The sequence below is a fragment of the Halictus rubicundus genome, chromosome 1 (assembly GCF_050948215.1).
Source record: "Halictus rubicundus isolate RS-2024b chromosome 1, iyHalRubi1_principal, whole genome shotgun sequence".
NCBI lineage: Eukaryota > Metazoa > Arthropoda > Insecta > Hymenoptera > Halictidae > Halictus > Halictus rubicundus.
Genome location: NC_135149.1, coordinates 28,575,128 through 28,595,265, shown reverse-complemented (window position 1 = coordinate 28,595,265; position 20,138 = coordinate 28,575,128). Strand labels below are relative to the sequence as shown.

The 20,138-nt window shown below is 41.3% G+C and overlaps 1 protein-coding gene across 6 annotated transcripts in view; it reads right to left on the bottom strand.

Annotated features, from left to right (window-relative positions):
- The window catches only part of LOC143360219 (zinc finger protein castor homolog 1), a 216,152-nt gene that overhangs the window by 165,245 nt on the left and 30,769 nt on the right, over positions 1-20,138 (bottom strand). For 3 of the 6 annotated variants that reach the window (XM_076798895.1, XM_076798887.1, XM_076798901.1), the window contains exon 1: positions 17,696-17,777. The exons of the other annotated variants lie outside the window; for them this stretch is intronic. The gene's annotated coding sequence lies outside the window, so the exon portion shown is untranslated. Of the gene's footprint in view, positions 1-17,695; positions 17,778-20,138 lie in introns of those variants that run through there. 6 annotated transcript variants of the gene reach the window in all.

Below are 20,138 nucleotides of genomic sequence, written 5' to 3'. Positions count from 1 at the left end.
GCCTCCAGCTAATTTAACACCGGTTGCAGGATACATTAAATTGTGAACAAATTCCTGGCGACTTCTCAGAGCCAGTAAATTAACTTTTAGGTTTCCAGGTCGTCGCAGCTGAGCAATTAAATTGCAAATAATTTCCTTGCGAGTTCTCAGAGCTAGTAAATTCATTTTGACATTTCCAGGGGGTTGCAGCTGATAGATTAAATTGTGAAAAAATTCCTAGGGACTTCTGAGATCTAATAAATTAATTTTTACATTTCTATGTTGTCGCAGCTGAGCAATTAAATTGCAAATAATTTCCTTGCGAGTTCTCAGAGCTAGTAAATTCATTTTGACATTTCCAGGGGGTTGCAGGAGGTAAATAAAATTGTGAAAAAATTCCTAGGGACTTCTGAGGTCTACTAAATTAATATTTACAATTTCCAGGTCGTCGCAGCAGAGCAATTAAATTGCAAATAACTTCCTAGCGACTTCTCAGAGCTAGTAAATTCATTTTTACATTTCCAGGGGGTTGCAGCAGATAAATAAAATTGTAAAAAAATTCCTAGGGACTTCTGAGGTCTACTAAATTAATTTTTACATTTCCAGATCGCCGCAGCAGAGTCATTAAATTGCAAATAACTTCCTAGCGACTTCTCAGAGCTAGTAAATTCATTTTTACATTTCCAGGGGGTTGCAGCAGATAAATAAAATTGTAAAAAAATTCCTAGGGACTTCTGAGGTCTACTAAATTAATTTTTACATTTCCAGATCGCCGCAGCAGAGTCATTAAATTGCAAATAACTTCCTAGCGACTTCTCAGAGCTAGTAAATTCATTTTGACATTTCCAGGGGGTTGCAGCGGATAGATAAAATTGTAAAGAAATTCCTAGTGACGTCTAACACCTAGTGAATTAATTTTCACGTTTGCAGGCCGTCACAGCAGATCAATTAAATTGCAAATAACTTCCTAGCGACTTCTGAGACTCAGTAAATTAATTTCGACATTTCCAGGGGGTTGCACCAAACAGATAAAATAGTGAAAAAATGCGTAGCGACCATCCGTCCCCAGTGATAGAAATAAGAAGACAGCGATCGGATTAAGGGATTGCGAGCTGACAGAAGGTTCCCCGTACATTCCAGGGTTTCGTGAAACTCGGTCAAGCCGGTTCCCTCGGTGTTCAATCCCGGGAACACGCGCCGTTTGACAAGCGTAACACCGTGTGGCTCCGAGCATATTCGAATCGATAGTTATCAGTCTTGGGGAGAGCACGCCACGCGAATCCGTGGATCTCGATAAAATCGTGAAAGGATCTCGCGGGCCTCTCGGCCGGGCCCGACCCGTCCCGGCCCGGCCCGGCCCGGCTGGCTGGCTTGGCTCTGGGTGTCGGTCGTGTTCGAAAAAGGCGAACAGAACAGAAACTCGAATCGCCAGGAAGTGGCCGTGGCATTAGTATTATAATTATTGCTCCGGCTGCTAATAATAGTCGTGTCGCGGCTAGTTGCGAGCCGCGTTCCCGGCTCGCGACAGTTTTATTGCTAATGGTGCCATTAACCGGCAAAAAGTTATCAAATGAACGGCGCTGCCGCGATTACCGACACTATCCGCCGTATCCCCCCTCCGAAGATAGCTGTACTTTTGCATTACCTTCGAGATAACAGGCAACGGTTAATTAATTGTTCGTGCGTCGGGTTCCTTTTTTTTCTTTCTTTTGTTTTCTCCCTTTCGCGAGCGCGCTGGCCACGGGGGCCGCTTGATTGATTGATAAATGGATAATTCAGAGGTCTAGACGCGGCGTTTACAGTTAGTATTTCGTTGTCAACTACGCTGGAAAAATAGTCGGAGAGGCTATTCCTCCTCCATGTCACGTGTCACTGTTAACGAGCTGCTCCTTCGCGGAGACTGGCCGCAGAGACACCGAAAAGTCCAATTTGTTCTGTTTAAGGTGATGCCGCAGTCGATCCGCTTGGTGTCAACACCGTCGGAAAATGATAAACCGTCGTGATACTTGTTAAAGATACGATGTAATGCTATAGGTAACATGCGAGGTTGGAAGTATCCGCTGCCACCCGTAAAAAGAATCAAATTAGAGAGCGTAGTCGGCGCGGGGCTACAGGAATGAAAATGGAAGCAACGAGAACGACAGCAACTGGTTTCTCGGTGCATCATTAATATCTAGAGAGGGGCGAGGGGGGGGGGGGGACAGGGCATCCACAGACGAGTCAAACTATGTTTCATAACTGGGACAAAACACTGTCACGTTACCTACGGACACGGCTTCCTAATTGAAGTAAATCGCTCCCGGCGAAAATAGATTCGAGGAAGATATCAATTTTGCTCGAATTTTCCTGCTCGACTAATTGGCTCCGTCGAAAGCCACGATCGTATAGCTTTCAGTCGATTTGCATCGCGTTAAAATTCAATTATTTTTGTCCGAGCGATTGGTCGAGGTTCGCGAATGTTTCGACGCGATTTCGAACAATTCGTCGGGATCTGCGGATTTTTCAACGTGATACCGAAGTTTTTCCAATTAAAATAGGTCGATCGTAAAGTGCGATCTTCTACCTTCAATTTAAGCCGTGAAACGCTTGAAAATTCCTGTGGGAAGACATTTTTAAATTGACTCAAATAATCCCTTTATAATCGAGTGAATTTTGCCTGACCTGACGGTCGGGTTCTATGAATTTTTCGACACGATTTTGTATTTATTTTTGAACCTAAGTGTTCCTATCATAAAGTACGTTCTTCTAGCTTGAATTTACGCCCTCAAACGCTCCAAAATCTCCGGAGGAACACATTTTCAAATTGACTCAAACATTTCCCTTAAAATCGGGTCCTTCTTCTCCCGGTACCTGAGTTTAGTCAATTTTTCTTCATGATCACGTATTTATTCTCGAACCTAAGTATCCCCATCATAAAGTGCAATCTTTCACCTTTAACTTCAGCCCTTAAAAGCTTAAAAATTCCAACGAGAACACATATTAAAATTGACTTGAAGAATTCCCTTAAAATCAGGTCCTTCTTCCCTAGGTACCTGAGTTTAGTCAATTTTTCTTCATGATCACGTATTTATTCTAGAACCTAAGTATCCCCATCATAAAGTGCAATCTTTCACCTTTAACTTCAGCCCTTAAAAGCTTAAAAATTCCAACGAGAACACATATTAAAATTGACTTGAAGAATTCCCTTAAAATCAGGTCCTTCTTCTTTAGGTACCTGAGTTTAGTCAATTTTTCTTCATGATCACGTATTTATTCTAGAACCTAAGTATCCCCATCATAAAGTGCAATCTTTCACCTTTAACTTCAGCCCTTAAAAGCTTAAAAATTCCAACGAGAACACATATTAAAATTGACTTGAAGAATTCCCTTAAAATCAGGTCCTTCTTCTTTAGGTACCTGAGTTTAGTCAATTTTTCTTCATGATCACGTATTTATTCTAGAACCTAAGTATCCCCATCATAAAGTGCAATCTTTCACCTTTAACTTCAGCCCTTAAGAGCTTAAAAATTCCAACGAGAACACGTCCTAAAATCGTCTCGAATGTCCCACTTAACCTCCAACCGTCTCGTTAGCATCTGCTTCAGAAAATCGCAAACTGTGCCGACACAACCGAGCCACGATTCGCCGACACGACGATTGCGCTCCATCCTCGGTTGATCGTCGCCGCAGAGAGAAAAAAAAAATGGCGAACGTTCGAAAGTCTGGCAATAAAGCGAAATTATCAAACCGGATACGGGAGCAGCTGTTCTCCGCCCGGCTCATTGACAGTATCGTCGAGTTCCTCCGCTTACGGCGGAACCGTCGCGTCGGCCGCGCACGATCGCTATACGTGACGTTTTACCCCGGGCCCGGCAAAAATGCGCGTCCGGTAGCAATTGCAACTCGACTCGGCTCCGACATTGTGGCTCCGTTCCCGTTCGTTAATAAGCATCGCGAACGATCCGTATCCCGGTTGCGTCGGCCGCCCGAAAAAGGCGGTTCGCGAAACGAGACAATGGAACGCACGAAAAAGGCGCGAAATCCAGAATGTCAGAGCCGGTTCGCCTGACCGGGGGGGGGGGAGGACTTAGGTTGGTAAGACGAGGGGGGAGGCAGGGGCAGGGGCAACGAGAGACCCCTTGGACTGCGATTGCGAAGGTGGGACACGTTCCGCAGCCGCAACGTCTCACAAATAAATTATCGACCGCTCTACGGCATTCGCTGCGGAATCGACGATTCCATATGACCGGCTGGCGGATGAATATGCTGCGGACACAAGGAACATGCCAAGCGTGCGCGATATGGCCTCCTACGTTCGCCCGTTTTCACGGGGCCCGGCCTGCGAATGTCGATCTCGACGATCCCTGGCCCTTTCCCCATATTCTCGATCCTCCCGATTTTTTACCGATTTTTTACCGATTTTTTACCGATTTTCCACGATATTTCCTAATGGGGTCAGATTTAAAATTTTAAAGGGTTGCCTCGTGGTAGCAGTCTGAGGAACGGTGTTATTGCATGGTGTAGCAAGGACAGTATAGTTACTGTGAATAATATTAGGGGTACCCATAAGTAATCAATTATCCAGTTAACTGTGTTTGACGAGTATACTCGTCATGAAGAAATGGCAATATTTTCAGTCATGACGAGTATACTCGTCAAAACAGCTATAATTCAAACAGCGGTTAAATTTTGCGACGCAACTTAGGTACTCATTTTTCAAAGAGGTCGCGACAGCTAACTGGTTATTTGCAAAGAATTTGTTTTGCCTTCAGTTGTGTACCGATCGTTGAAACACATATTCTTTCACAGTTTTCGATAAAGCAGCCTGTGTTCAAAATATTCAACCAATTTCTTTTGCAACCCTGTAATAAAATGACGGCCTCCGTACCTTCCGAGGATCATATTGCATACTTTTTCATTTTCATGAATTAATGCAGCGGTGACAACAAAGAAAATTTGCGATGTTTATGGAGATGTATCGAAGGTCAACAAGTGTCAACGTCGGTTCGGAAGGTTTGCTGCTGGTGATTATGATCTCTCTGACAGGCCTCGGACGACCAGTTGAATTTGATAATGACACCCTAAAATCTCCAGTGGAAGCTGATCCGAAATTAAGTATACAAGAATTATCGAGAAGCCTTGGGTCCGCATGGTCAACTATACGAAGGCACCTACACGAAATGGGAAAGGCATATAGGCAGGGAATATGGGTACCGCGTCAATTATCTGAGACCAACAAGAATATTCGTCGATCAATTTGCACTTCATTGCTATCCAGATTTCGTAGAGATCCATTTCTTAGCAGAATCGTTACCGGAGATGAAAAATGGATTCTTTGTGATAACATAAAGCGTCCCGAGCAATGGCTTCCTGCAAATCAAACCGCAATATCAACCCCTAAACCTAGCTTATCACTTGTAAAGGTGTTACTGTGCATTTGGTGGGACTGTCGTGGCATGATTCACTTTGAGTTGTTGAAACCTGGAGAAACAGTTACTGCTCAGTTGTATTGTCAGCAATTACAACGGCTGTATTCGGAACTATTGAAAAAGAGGCCATCTTTGGTCCACAGAAAAGGTGTAATACTGCAAATTGACAATGCCCGGCCCCATACAGCGAAACTCGCTCAGGAAAAAATCAAGGAATTACAATGGGAAGTTTTACCGCAACCCCCGTACTCACCGGATATTGCTCCCTCTGATCTCTTCGGATCTCTGGAGCATTATTTAAGAAATAAAACATTCTGTAGAAGATGTAAGGAGGCACCTCGAGTCATATTTTGCTTAACCCTGGATTTCTATAAGGGGGGGATTGAAAATTTGCAGGTAAGATGGCAAACTGTCCTTGATAATGATGGAGATTATATAATAAATTAAGAAATAAAATCTTGAATTTACTACAAAGTTTGTTTCAGATTTCAAAATAATTGATTACTTATGGGCCCCCCTAACACTAAACCTACCACGGTCAAAATGACCGGTTTCATATTTTACGATTTTTGAAACGGTAAAAATTCATTTATGGAAAACAGTGGAATAAATTTCCTCGTCCAAGCATTTATTATATTGAATATTACTCTGTAACCGCCTCACCCCCCCTACCGTCGCGCTATTCTAAACTGTTTTATGGAGGTTCTAACTCTTTGCACTCGAATGGCGACTGTAAGGCGCCACTAATAATTACTGTATCATTATCCCAAATATTTTTTACATTACTAAATTTGTTTGTATTTAAAAAATTACTAAACACTTCAGTATTGTACTAGTATTGTGGCATCATTTTCGTGCGTATAACATAAAAAAAATATATGGAAAGGAAATATTCTAGGTCTGAAGAAACTGCTTCCTTTTGGAGTTACAATAGCTTCGAGAACAAAGGGTTAACTCTTTGCACTCGAATGGCGACTGTAAGGCGCCACTAAAAATTCCTGCATCATTGTTCAAAATATTTTTTACATTATTAAATTCGTTTGTATTTAATAAATTACTAAACATTTCACTATTGAACGAGTAAATTGCACCATTCTCGTATGTATAACACGAAACAAAAAATATATAGAAGGGAAATATTCTATGTCGGAAGAAATGTTTCGTTATCGAGTTAAAATAGCTTCGAGTGCAAAGGGTTAATTGTGTGACTTGCGACGGGAATTTTCAAACCTTGCTGAAAGAGCCTACGGTGATTCTGTCTTCGATTTGTTGCTCTTCGAGGTTTAATTCACTTCGTTATGTCCCGCAATAATAGAAAGGGTTAACAATTTCGAATGCCCTATACGACCTTTCCAAAGTGCACGAACAACCCCCAACTCAATCCCAAAAAATCAACGTCCGACTGTCCCCAGTTCCGGGGTTGAAAAGTCGAAAGAGAAATAGGAAGAGGAAACAGAAACGATTCCCTTCGGGACCCGTCGGTGTACAGGTTCGGTTGACTTTGACCGATAGCCTAACCGGGTCCGGCTATCTTAATGCACGGGGCCGTAAAAAAAAAAAAAACAAAGAAAAAGAAAAAACAAGACAGAGTAGCTAGAAGTGGCGAACCGTCGGAATAATTAAAAAAAGCCGAGGGGACGCCGGTGTGCTCGAAGGAGGGTAAATCGTTCGGAGTTTACGGGGGAGGAAGAGGAAGCGTACAGAAGGGGGATATACGAGTGGCAGGCCGAGGAACAAATGGACTACGACTTTTCTGTGACAAACGAGCGCCCCCGAAATGTCAATCAAGCCCGGGGCCGGCAGCGTTGCGCATACCGAGCCGTCCACCTGATTTGGTTAGGCGTTCGGATATCGAGCAGCTGCGAAACTACCGGACAACGTCGCGCGACGGTCGGCTCGAACGCTTATCGAGGAGGTTATGTTCGTCGGTCGTCGAATGTCGTCCTCGTCCACGTGGGACGGACGGTCGTTCGAAGTGTTCAACTCCTTTTGCCGAGGCTTTTTCATCGTTGCGTCAGATTCTACATAATTTAGCTCGTCGCAGAGGCAATATTTCATACAATTGCATAAGTATGCGGCTGCCAACCGCTCCGCAGACGGCCGCCATTTTTCGCTTCCGGGAGCTCCTGGCTCGGATTTTTCGTGGTTCTGCGTTTCCGGAAACGATTCTCGCTGGTTCGCTAACGAACTTCGGAGGCGGTCAAATCGTATGTTATTTATTCGATTGTATATCGGGTTGTCCGGAAAGTTCGTGCCGATTTGTAAGGGAATCGCGGTACATTCAAATTTCGATATGCATTTATCGAATTATTGCAAGTGCCATTTTGTTCCATAATCTTCCTCCATCTTTCGCGCAACTTGCGTGTTTCGGCGAGAAACTTTTAAATATGATTTTTCATATCTACCAAAGAGTTAAAGTTTTTGTGATTATGGGAATTTAGAGTTGACCTAAAGAGATGAAAATCTGAGGGTGTGAGGTTAATAGGGTGAACCAAGCTCCAACAGCTTTTGGAAGGAAAAAGCACCAAATGCCAATAATTCACTCTGTTTCCTTCCACATTTAAGAGCGTATAAAACTATCAAAAATTAGTGTATCCTAATCAAACTTTTTTCGAAAAATGCCTGAAAGATCACCTTTTTAGAGTATGTATACATACCAATTGTTTTCAATCGTTCTGACATATTCAGACCTGTCCTAATGCCACCTACGAAGAACGTTCCGGACAACCCAATATTTCAGGACGATGTCAAGAGTGTTTTAATTGTTTTTCGCCTGTCCGTCTTCCTATTAAGCCGGTTATAGTTGAGGAACGATCGCACGTAGAATTCGAGACGAGGTGTACAAAGCTGAGGCTCGTAGGTGGAGCTAAAGGGAATTAGGTCTTTGACTGCCAGCCAACCAATTATATTCCGCTGATCGCAACGCGTCGGTGAGGTATTAACCTTGGCCGAAGACTCACGACGCGGCTCTTTGCAACGATGGTGGGTGACACGTGCACCTGTTTTCCTCTATTCGATCTTACCGACACCATAGGAGCCCATGGACCCCATCGGATCAATTTTAACACCGGCAGCGCAAAACCGTCGTAATTTTTCAAGTTTCACGAGAATTTTAAATATCGCGAAAATTCGGACAGGCTTTGAAGACGGTGGACACAATTGCAAATGAAACTTCTTTCCCAGTTCATTAACCCGAGCATCGATTACGACAGCTCATTAACCGTCGGACGGAGAAACTTCTCCGAAACTTCCATTTTGTTTAGCATCCTTCACAGCTTTATTTATCAATTTTTTTTAACTTGAAGATATCTTCCTAATCTGACATTTCATGCGTTCAATTTACTGACCGGGAATTAGTTAAGCGAAAGTTTTGATATTCTGGGTCGAAACAGACCCGAACAATTTCCTTTCTCTCTGACAATTGAAAGATCGAGAAAATTTGCAGACTCACAGCGAAACGAGCGAGCGAAAATCCTTCCTTTTCTGAGAAACAATTGAACACTGAGTTTGAAATAAACACACACTTGGAACGAACACGATGTTCACTTTCTTCACGAAGAAATAAAATATTTTCGAAAGATTGAATGAGCTCGCGCGTGGAAATTTCGCGTCTGGATCGGAACTGAGAGGATTTTCGCGAGTATCGAGATTCCTCGGGGGGATAGATCGCGGCGTTTATGTTCGGAGGAGCGTCTCAATCAATATTTGTCGGGCTCGCAGCTTCCGCGAGGCGTTTTCGCCGCGAAAGCGATAATTTTACCCCGGGAACGGGTCAAGGTGCGTCGGCAGCTCTCGACCACTTTAGAAAGTCGACGCTGGCGGCGCGACGATCCTCCGCTCACCGATATATAAATATTAATAACTACAATATCGTAATTTCAGAAACAATGCGCGACAACAACGGCCACACCCGAACACCGCGGCCTAGTTACATGCGAGACGCGCCATTAGCAGCCAGTTCCACGATCCATCGAGTCCTATTCCACGCCTACTCGCTGTCCTCGCCATGATTTTTGGCTGGCCAGTAGAGATTTTTATTTCACGGATCGTCTAAACGATCTAGATGATCTGGCTCCCCGTTCGGAAACTGGTTTCATCGAGATTCAGGCCGTCGAAATCACGAGTCACTTCGAAAATCGAGTTTCACTACAATTAATTCAATTATTTCAACTTCTCACAATTTTCATAAATAAAGATGAACAAACTATACAATAACTTAGACTCTCAGTAGCAGTGAACACTAATTGTTTTAAATTCCGAACCGATGTCATCGATAAAAGTTTAAACCTTTGCACCTGGCCACCTCGAAGAAAAATTTAAGCGATTATTGCCAAATGTAAATAAATATTCTCAAATTTTTTAATTTTCCTATGCTCCTCAGGCATCCCCCATTACATTCCAGTCACTAGGTTTTTTAAATTCAGAATGGAACGAATCAATATGATTTTTCTTCTCGAAGGGGTAGGTCAACCCCCGTTCCCACAATTTTCATAAATAAAGATGAACAAATTATACAATAACTTAGACTCTCACTAGCACTAGGCACTAATTGTTTTAACTTCCGAACCGACGTCATCGATAAAAATTTAAATCTTTGCACCTGGCCACCTCGGAGAAAAATTTAAGCGATTATTGCCAAATGTAAATAAATATTCTCAAAATTTTTAGTTTTCTTATGCTCCTCAGGCATTCCCTATTACATTCTCATCACTAGGTTTTTTAAATTCAGAATGAAACGAATCAGTATGATTTTTCTTCTCGAAGGGGTAGTTCAACCCCCGTTCCCACAATTTTCATAAATAAAGATGAACATATTATACAATAACTTAGATTTTCAGAAATACTGGACACTAATTGTTTTAACTTCCGAACCGATGTCACCGATAAAAATTTAAATCTTTGCACCTGGCCTCCTCGGAGAAAAATTTAAACAATTATTACCAAATGTAAATAAATTTTCTCAAATTTTTTAATTTTCCTATGCTCCTCAGGCATCTCCCATTACATTCCCATCACTAGGTTTTTTAAATTCAGAATGGAACGAGTCAGTATTATATTTTCTTCTCGAAGCGGTGGTTCAACCCCCGTTCCCACAATTTTCATAAATAAAGATGAACAAATTATACAATAACTTAGACTCTCAGTAGCACTACGCACTAATTGTTTTAACTTCCGAACCGATGTCATCGATAAAAATTTAAATCTTTGCACCTGGCCACCTCGGAGAAAAATTTAAACGATTATTGCCAAATGTAAATGAATTTTGCCAAATTTTAAAATTTTCATTTCCATTACATTCCCGTGACTGGTTTTTTAAAATTCAGAATGGAACGAGTCGGTATGATTTTTTCTTCTCGAAGGGGTGGTTCAACCCCCGAAAGCGAAGCGAAAGAATAGTGTTTGGAGCAAGTGCACGCGCCAGCGAAGACGCTGGCGGATCCGTTGCAAAACTGAGACATAGCTGATCGCAAAACACCTTTTTGCGAGCGTAGAACAGAAGTCGCGTCTCGTCGACGCGTTCCTTTTTTCCGTGTAGCCAGTTTTTTATCGACCCAGATGCTCGTGCAAACTCGTCGTCGCGCGCCGGAGAATATTTCACAGTCCTGGAAAGTTATTGCAACGCGGAAAATAGGCACGACTTAATTCCGATCGTGTGATAAGAGCCGCGGGGAATGCATCAGGTGCCTAAGGTCGCGTTCGCGATCGCATGCAAATTTCCCACCTATGAACGCTTGCTTCAGCGTTCGAAACCGCAGTGACTTGGCTGAAACAGAAAACGAAACGTAACCCAGAAAGTGCCGCGGAAACTAAAGTTCATTTCTGTTTAAACGTTCCCGTGCTTCCGCGGACCTCCTCGCGCCCACAATTCGTCGGTGCATTGCATCGATCATTCTTAATGGAAAATTAAAATCATTCTCGGGAACACGGATAATAATTCTTGAACGATTGTCTCTTTCTTTTCCGTTCGTGCGTGAGTTAAATGTAATTTTTGTGCTGCTGTCAGCTGTGACAGGGTCATAAGAAATTGGTAGAATAATGATGATGTTGTACTAATCAGTGAGAAATTGAAATCATTTGGGAAATGTCATTTGAAATGCAGGAATTAATTCCTGAATTAAACGAATCTCTCCTTGCCTTCATTTTGGAGTTCAAGCGAAATTAATTTAATTTTTGTGCTGCTGTCAGCCACCATACGATCATAATAAATTCATGAAATAATGGTGACACGATAATAGTGAATGAAAAGTTAAAATTGTTTGAGAAATGTTATTAGAAATGCAGGAATTAATTTTTGAATTAAACGAATCTCTCCATGTCTTTATTTTGGAGTTCAAGTGAAATTATTTTTTGCGCTGCTGTCAGCTATGACAGGATCACAATGAATTGGTGGAATAATAGTGATATTGTAGCAATAAATGAAAAATTAAAATCGTTTGAAAAATGTTATTATAAAAGCGGGAAATAATTCCTGAAAGAAACAAATCTCTCGTTGTCCTCATTTTGGAGTTCAAGTAAAATTAATTTAATTTTTGTGGTACTAACAGCCGTAACACGCTCATAATAAATTGGTGAAATAATAGTGATACCGTAGCAATAAATGAAAAATTAAAATGTGAATGAAGGCGAATGAAAAATTGTAATCGTTTGGTAAATCAAAAACAATTATCGACTGAAACAATGCTCACCTCCTCGCGATTTACACTTCGACTTGATTCAATTTCTACGACACTTCCCAGCCAACCACACTAAATATTTCCATAAATTTCATTATCCCAGCCGCCATACTAATCCTCGGTATTTATTTTTCGTTCTGTCATTTCCACTGTTATCTGCACTGAATTTATTCTTCCTCGGAGGACTGCGCAATAAAGAAAGATGCCTATCGCGGAGACCGCGATAAGAAAAGGGCGAAATAAAAATTGCGAAACGTTGGGTCGGAGTGTTTCAGTAATTACGTGAAAACGGTTTCGTTAATTTCGCGAGATTTCGATAAAGAAACCGCAGGGCCCGCGATAAGACCGCGATGAACCGCGGCTGATTAGTGTCACGGTGCATGGGAATTCCGGTGAAAAATGTGTCGCGCATAAATACCGAATCAAGAAACTAAATTCCGTCCGGCGATTAGGCGAGGAAGTCGACTTCCGTGCGTGGGTGGCTGTGTATCGAACAATTAACGCCACCGGCCGCAGATAAGCGACTAAGAACGGCTTAACCGGCGCGCGCGCCCCGAGAGAGAAATGTTTTCCTCCTTCGTCGCCGCGACGGAACGAAAAATAAAAAAAACCGCGATCGACGATTAAAACCGCTTCTCCGCACCTTTGCCGATCGACGATTACCTCGAAACCTCGCCTCGCAATGGAAATCGAAAAGACCTGCTCGAAACCGAACCGTCTCGCGCCTCCTGGAAATTTAACGCTCACTGTTGCTTTCAACAAAATTTATTTACGCGCACTATTTTAGCCTCTGGTCGCACCGGAAGCGCCCAACACTTGGTTTGCGCAATGCTCGCAGTCAATTGTCCTTGACACCACGTACACGTTATTTTAATATTTTATTGAACTGCTGGACGAGATTGCATTTGTCAATATTCAGCCGTCATTCAACTCAGGAAATTACAATTAATACTAGGTTTACGGAGCACTAAAAATTACTATTTTACATTACTTTAGAAAAATAACATGAACGTACCTATCAAAATTTGTAGCCATTTTCTTTTTAATAGTATATTCCCAAAGAAATCAATTTGTTAAATAATTCCTCGTGGATGCATCTTTACAATCTCAATATTCGTCAATTGACAATACGTACTTTATAAAAATAACATGAATGTATCTATCAAAATTTGTAGCCATTTTCTTTTTAATAGTATATTCCCAAAGAAATCAATTTGTTAAATTATTCCCCATGGATGCATCTTTACAATCTCAATATTCGTAAATTGAAAATATTTGCTTTATAAAAATAACATGAATTTATCTATCAAAATTTGTAGCCATTTTCTTGTTAAATAATATATACCCAAAGAAATCAATTTGTTAAATAATTCCTCACGGATGCATCTTTACAATCTCAATATTCGTAAATTGAAAATACTTACTTTATAAAAATAACATGACTGTATCTATCAAAATTTGTAGCCATTTACTTTGTAATAATATATTCCCAAAGAAATCAATTTGTTAAATAATTCCTCATGGACGCACCTTTACAATCTCAATATTCGTAAATTAAGAATATTAGAATTCCTCATCTTGACATCTTTAGTAAATCCAGTGCTAAATTTAATTATTTTTGCACACAACGGACGTTCTGTTCAGTTTAACATTCCTTCAGTAATTATAAAATACGTGAAGCTAGGTATCTTAATTCACTGGCTCCAATGTTAGGTTTAGTGTGTTTGCATTTCGTTGATTATTATTAGATGAATCAAAACATTTGTTTTTTTTTTTTGAAGAATGTATCTTCACACGCGACTGAAATTGAGGCAACTTTGTAATCCGACACACGGGTTAATATGGAACGTCGGTTTCGGACGAACACGAGTTCGAATAACGCTTCGAGGCGCAGAAAAATTATTCGGCGAAAAATTGATAATTAGCGGACGATGACTTTCGCGCGTCAGCTATAATCGGCCGAGCGGGCGACGCGACGTAACCGGCGAAATCGATTGCCGCGCAAGCAATTAATTTCCGGTTCCGGTCGATTCTCCAATTTCTCGAATGCCGACAATTATTTCTCACTGCTGAACGAAATTTATATTCAATTCTTGAACTCTGAAATTTACGAAAGAGTAACACGATTTTTATTCACTCAACGATCAAACCTCGTCAAACATTTTAATATAAATTGATAAACTTGATAACTCAGAAAAATGTAGCAATTTTCACTGGATGTTCATTTTTGTATTATAAAGATTGTGAACGATTTTTTTTTAGTGGGTGAATTTTTCTGGCAGCGCAAATTGAAGTTTGAAAAACGAAATGATACAACCATCAACCGGAAGTGCAAGGTAGAACGACTGGAAAATGAAAGATGGTGGTACTTTCAGTTCTTCAAAAAATGATTCTAAGAAATTTGTACAACCAATTTAAATTACCAATTCTAATTACCTAAATTGCCCTAAAGGTTATAGATTCCTCTAAAACGTTCCCAAAACGAGACCGTCATACAAGTTAGGGTCGAACGATGAAGAAGAAGGGGATGATTCTTTCAGGTCCTAAAGAAATTATTGGATCAATTTAAAATTCTCCAAAATTTCCCTAGATCACAGAAATTTCTCTAGAATATTCTCAAAATGAGCAACCACCCTACCATTCAAGAATTTAGGGTCGAACCACGAAGAAGAAGGGGATGATTCTTTCAGGTCCTAAAGAAATAATTGTAGAAATGATTGAATCAATTTAAAATTCTCCAAAATTTCCCTAGACCACAGAAATTTCTCTAGAACATCCCCAAAACGAGCTACCACCCTGCCATTCAAGAATTTAGGGTCGAATGATGAAGAAGAAGGGGATGATCCTTTCAGGTCCTAAAGAAATAATTGTAGAAATGATTGAATCAATTTAAAATTCTCCAAAATTTCCCTAGACCACAGAAATTCCTTTAGAACATGTTCAAAACCAGCAACCACCCTGTCATTCAAGAATTTAGGGTCAAACACTAAGGACCAAAGAAAATCTCGTTCTTCCAGGTCCTCGAAAAATAATTTTACAAAATGTAGAAACAACTTCATTACCATAAAATTCCCTAGAGCTAGAAGATTCCCCCAGAATGTTCCCAAGGCAAGATACACTGTATCAATCAGCAAATTAAAACTGAAACGATGAAGAACAAACGGGGGTGGTTTCTTAAGATCCACCCAGAAAAAAAATCACAGTGTCTGACCAGTTTAAAATTCCCCAGAAAATTCCCTGAACCTCGAAATTGCTTTTGAATATTCTCCAGTCGATAATTCTCTCCAAAAATAGCGAGTCCGTCCTACCACGAGGGTGTCCCGGTCAAAGAAACCGGCAACGAGGTTGCGGAAAAAAGGATCGAGGATCGAGGAAGGGAACCGAGAGGCGATTCCACGGCGCTTTCTTGCTCGAGTCCGGAGGGCCCGGGGCCCTATTCGTCTCCTTATTGAGACGAAGCGACCGGGGCCCTGTAGGACGATTGGGGGACCGGCGCGTTCGACTTAAAAATCGAAACAACTTTTTCCGCCGCTGGCCCACGACAATTTACGACAAAACCCGGTCAATCCGCGCTGCGTTCTGAAATTCAAATCGGCCGGGCAACCGCCACTTTTTCCGACGGGTCCTCTCGCGCTCTCTCCGACAAACACCGGCTTTTTGATGGGAGAGGGTGAGACGAGAGAGAAAGAGAGAGAGGGAGAGAGAGAGAATACAGAGAGTGCTCGAGAGCGACGCTCGCGCGCCGCCGCGTCAGCCTCGCTAAATTTAAATTTACGATTTACTCCCCGGCCCGTCGCGCTTGTCTCCGCGGTTGCTCGTCTTCATTTCGCGAACGCTCGTCTCTGATCTTTTCCCGAAAACGCGAGAGACCCCGCCGGAAGTCGCGCCATCATCCTCGAATTCCTCTGTAACCGCCTCACCCTCCTTACCGTCGCGCGATTCGAAACTGTTTTATGGAGCTTTTAATTGTTTGCCTTGCGACGGGAATTTGCAATCCTCGCTGAAAGAGCCGACGGTGATTCTGCCTTCGGTTTGTTGCTCTTCGAGGTTCAATTCACTTTATTATATCCAGCAATAATAGAAAATGTAATATTTCTTTTTATCGTACTCCCAGAATTTTTAAATTGAATAACAGAGTTAGCTTTAAGGAATTCATAGCGGCAGCCATTACATTTAAAAAGTCACCCTTAACATAACCTAGCAATTTCCTTTTAGATTGAAAGATTTGCAGCTAAATCAAAATTGTAGCTGAATTTGTAACTGCAAATAAAGTAGCCGAACGATGTTTTTGAAACGCTGGGTCAGAATGGACCCAGCCTACCGGTCAACCATATGTTACCCACACGACAAATGAAAGAAGGGAAAAATTTGTTTGGTTGCCCGAAGGACAACTTTTATTAGAAATAAAGTAAAATTGAAATAATGGAAAATTGACAATTATTTTTTATCGCACTCCCACAACTTTTAAATTGCATAACCGAGTTGACAGCTTTAAGAAATTCATAGCGGCAGCCATCGCCATCGTGAATTGAAAAGTCACCCTTAACATAACCTAGCAATTTCTTTTTAGATTGAAAGATTTGCAGCTAAATCAAAATTGTAACGCTTGTAACTGAAAACAAAACTGAGTAGTCGAACGATGTCTTTGAAACGCTGGGTCAGAATGGACCCAACCCCAGGCTAACCAAATGTTGACTTAGCACTCGAATGGCGACTGTAAGGCGCCACTGAAAATAGCTGTATAATTATTCAAAATATTTCTTACATTATAAAATTTGTTTGTATTCAATAAATTACTGAACATTTCAGCATGAGTACACTGCACTATTTTCTTGTGTATAACATGAGAAAAGAATGTATAGAAGGGTAGTATTCTACGTCAGAAGAAATGTTTTGTGTTAAAATAGCATCGAGTGCAAAAGGTTAATATTCGTTGAGCTACGCATTTCGTCTCGTTTCAAGCATTTTAAAAATTTCTAATGCCATGAACGTACAATGATCCGCAGTGTGATAATGATTCCGTCGTCTTGCGCGGAGCTGGTACGAGGATTGTGTAAAACCACCCCGTTGTTTCGCCGCGTTCGTCCTCGTATTCTTGGCTGCGCAGACGGTCTCGTTTATGGGTTTTTCTTTTGAAATTAGTGGGCGATTTGCATTCGGCCGCGATCCACCAAGAATTTAGTGGAACGTCTCCTAATCGTCCGTGGACACGCTGCGGCGACGTTTCTCGTATATACTTGATTTAATTTAATTTAAGTATACGCACGCCTCGCGCCAACAAATGACTGGTATTTCGAGGGGACGCGGCCGACGATGGAGCTCACGTGCCTCGGGTTTAACGTGAAAATAGCAAGGAGGCGAAGCGTCACGCCGCAATTTGTCATCGTTTCGATTTTTTCACGGATTTCTCCGGCCGAGAGAAAGAGAGAGAGCGAGAGAGAGTAGCTGCACTCACGGTGCCCCTACCGCCACGCACCAATTCATCCCTTCATCCCTTATTCTCTGCGCCCCTCTGTCCCCGCTCGCTAATATCTCTGCATCGCTCACGGGAAATAGACTCTCCAAATATAGCGGCCGACAAAATTATTCACGCCGAAAAAATATGTAATCACGCTGCGAAAATTGTGTACGTACACTTCGTCATTGTTGCATGTACATTCGTCACTGTTCCTGGCAGCACAGAGCCACTATTAATTGCTCCTAACAAGTACAGCATATTGAACATACAAGAGAAAGGTCGCATCATTTTGTGTGCTCTCTTTTAATAGTTGGCAAGAGTTAAGATCGTATTGATTCCTCCGGATGGTAGAATTTATGCATTTATCACAAAAATTAATTGAAATGCAAAACTGTGGGGGCGCTAGAAGGATTTAAAAATATTAGTGCACGTCACTGTCGACTTGTTAAAATTTTTAAACGAAGCACAGTCCGTCTTCTCGTTTTTTCCAGTTGACTTGGAAAATTTGTACAGTGAATTCTCGATATATGTCAACAACACGGGTCTTGCCAGTGTCATGTATCGTCCAGGAGACATAACCCCGTGTCATGTTTACACTCCTCGGCGTCCTCGGCCCCTCCCTGCACCGCGGTGGTGGGAATAATTCCGCGACATTTATCGTCCAGGCTTTGGCGACATATATAGAGAAATCACTGTATTTTGCATAAAAATCTGTAGTGTAATAAGAAGAAATTGTCCGAATGGTAATTAAATTTTGTAAATTAGTTTAAGGGTGAGAAAGACTTCATACTTTATAAAAATTGTACGATTCTTTAGGATGGTGCGAAAATTTGTGCTGAAGAGACTTCAGGCTGTATGATCATCACAGTGACACGTCTTTAGGGTGGTCGAAAGGTTCATATAAAAATTATGGCCTTTTTAGAGAATACCATTTTGCACGCCCCCTTGTGATCGTTAAACAAACTTCGAACTAAATAAAAATGATAACAATGCCTTTTCAGGGTTGTCAAAGGGTTCGTAGAACGATGATGGACGTTCTAAAAAATAATCCAATTTTATATGTCGTTTTTTAATTGTCAGGGAAACTTCAAACTGTATCAATATTACACCAGTGCTGTTCTAGGTTGATTCAAAACGTCATATAACAAGTACAAACTCCTAGAATAATAATAAAATTTGGTATGCCATTTTTCAATGATCAGAACCTTCCAGCTGTACGAACACTATAATACAGCTTCTAGAGGGTGGAAAAAAGGATCCTACAAAACGTATGAAAATTTAAAATTGAATAAAATAAATTAACTACGTTTTCCTGCAATAATACAATTTTGTACGTCATTTTTCCATGATCAGAGAACCTTCGAGCTGTACGAACACTATAATACAGCTTCTAGAGGGTGGAAAAAAGGATCCTATAAAACGTACGAAAATTTAAAATTGAATAAAACAAATAAATTACATTCTTCTGCAATAATACAATTTTGCAAATCTTTTTCAACGATTATAGGAACTTCGAGCTACATGAAGACTATAGCAGCCCCCCTTGAGGGTGGAAAAAAATTCCCACAACAACGACGTCTCTTTTTAAACAAGAGCATAATGTGTTACATCCTTTTTTAAATGATTACAAGAAAATTAAACTGTACGAACATTACAGTAATATTTCTGGCGGGGGAGGGGGGCTGGTAAAAGGGTTCGTACAATAGCGAAGGACATTTTAATTATGGCTACGCGGTACGGGCACGAAAGGTTGATCAATTGATAGAAAATCCCGCAGGGCGTCGTCGGTTCCGCGCGAGGAAATCGGCCGATTTCGCGGAGATAAAAGCCGTAGTAGCCGTGCAACAAGAGAATCCAGCTGACCTACTTGCGAGTTGCATTCTTCCGTTGGCAGTGTCTCCGCGATATCGTCGTTCGCGCAGGTACACGCACGATAGCGCGTACCGAGAGCTCCGTTCCATATCGCGTGTCTCGCGTTTTACGATCCCGAACACGGCCGACCAAAAAGTCCGTTTCAGGAAAACTGGATACAGAGAACGATTCCGGGCACGACGTGCCAGCAGAACTTCGAGAACTCGGAGCCCGCGTGCACCTATTCTCGATGGATCGATAAAACACCTATCCCCTTTTTCTACCTTTTATCGCGACCCGACGATTTCAACCGCTTTGCTCCCTATTATGAATTCAATTCCATTCTTAGTCCATGCTAGCCACCACTCTCGGTCACCGTTTTATCAGAGCTCGAAAAAGCTAGGACTGAAAGGTCCTAGGCGAGTTTTGTTAGTTTTAGTTTTGGTGCTGTAGGGCCAGGGTCTTTGGGATTTTTTAAATTAGCTCTGAGGCAATTTTTAACACTTTAGTTGGATTCTGGGTCTTCGTGACATTCCTCTCGATTTTAATTTCATTTTTTAAATCGATGCTGATAGGTTTTTAGTATTTTATTTTTGCCCGAAGGGAGACTTTTCTTGATTTATTACACGATTTTAATCACTTTGTTTTTGGGATTTTTTATCTCGACTTTGGGATTTTTTTAATGTCCTCTGAGGCAATTTTGAATACTTTAGTTGGATTCTGGGTCTTTGTGACATTCCTCTCGATTTTAATTTAATTTTTTAAATC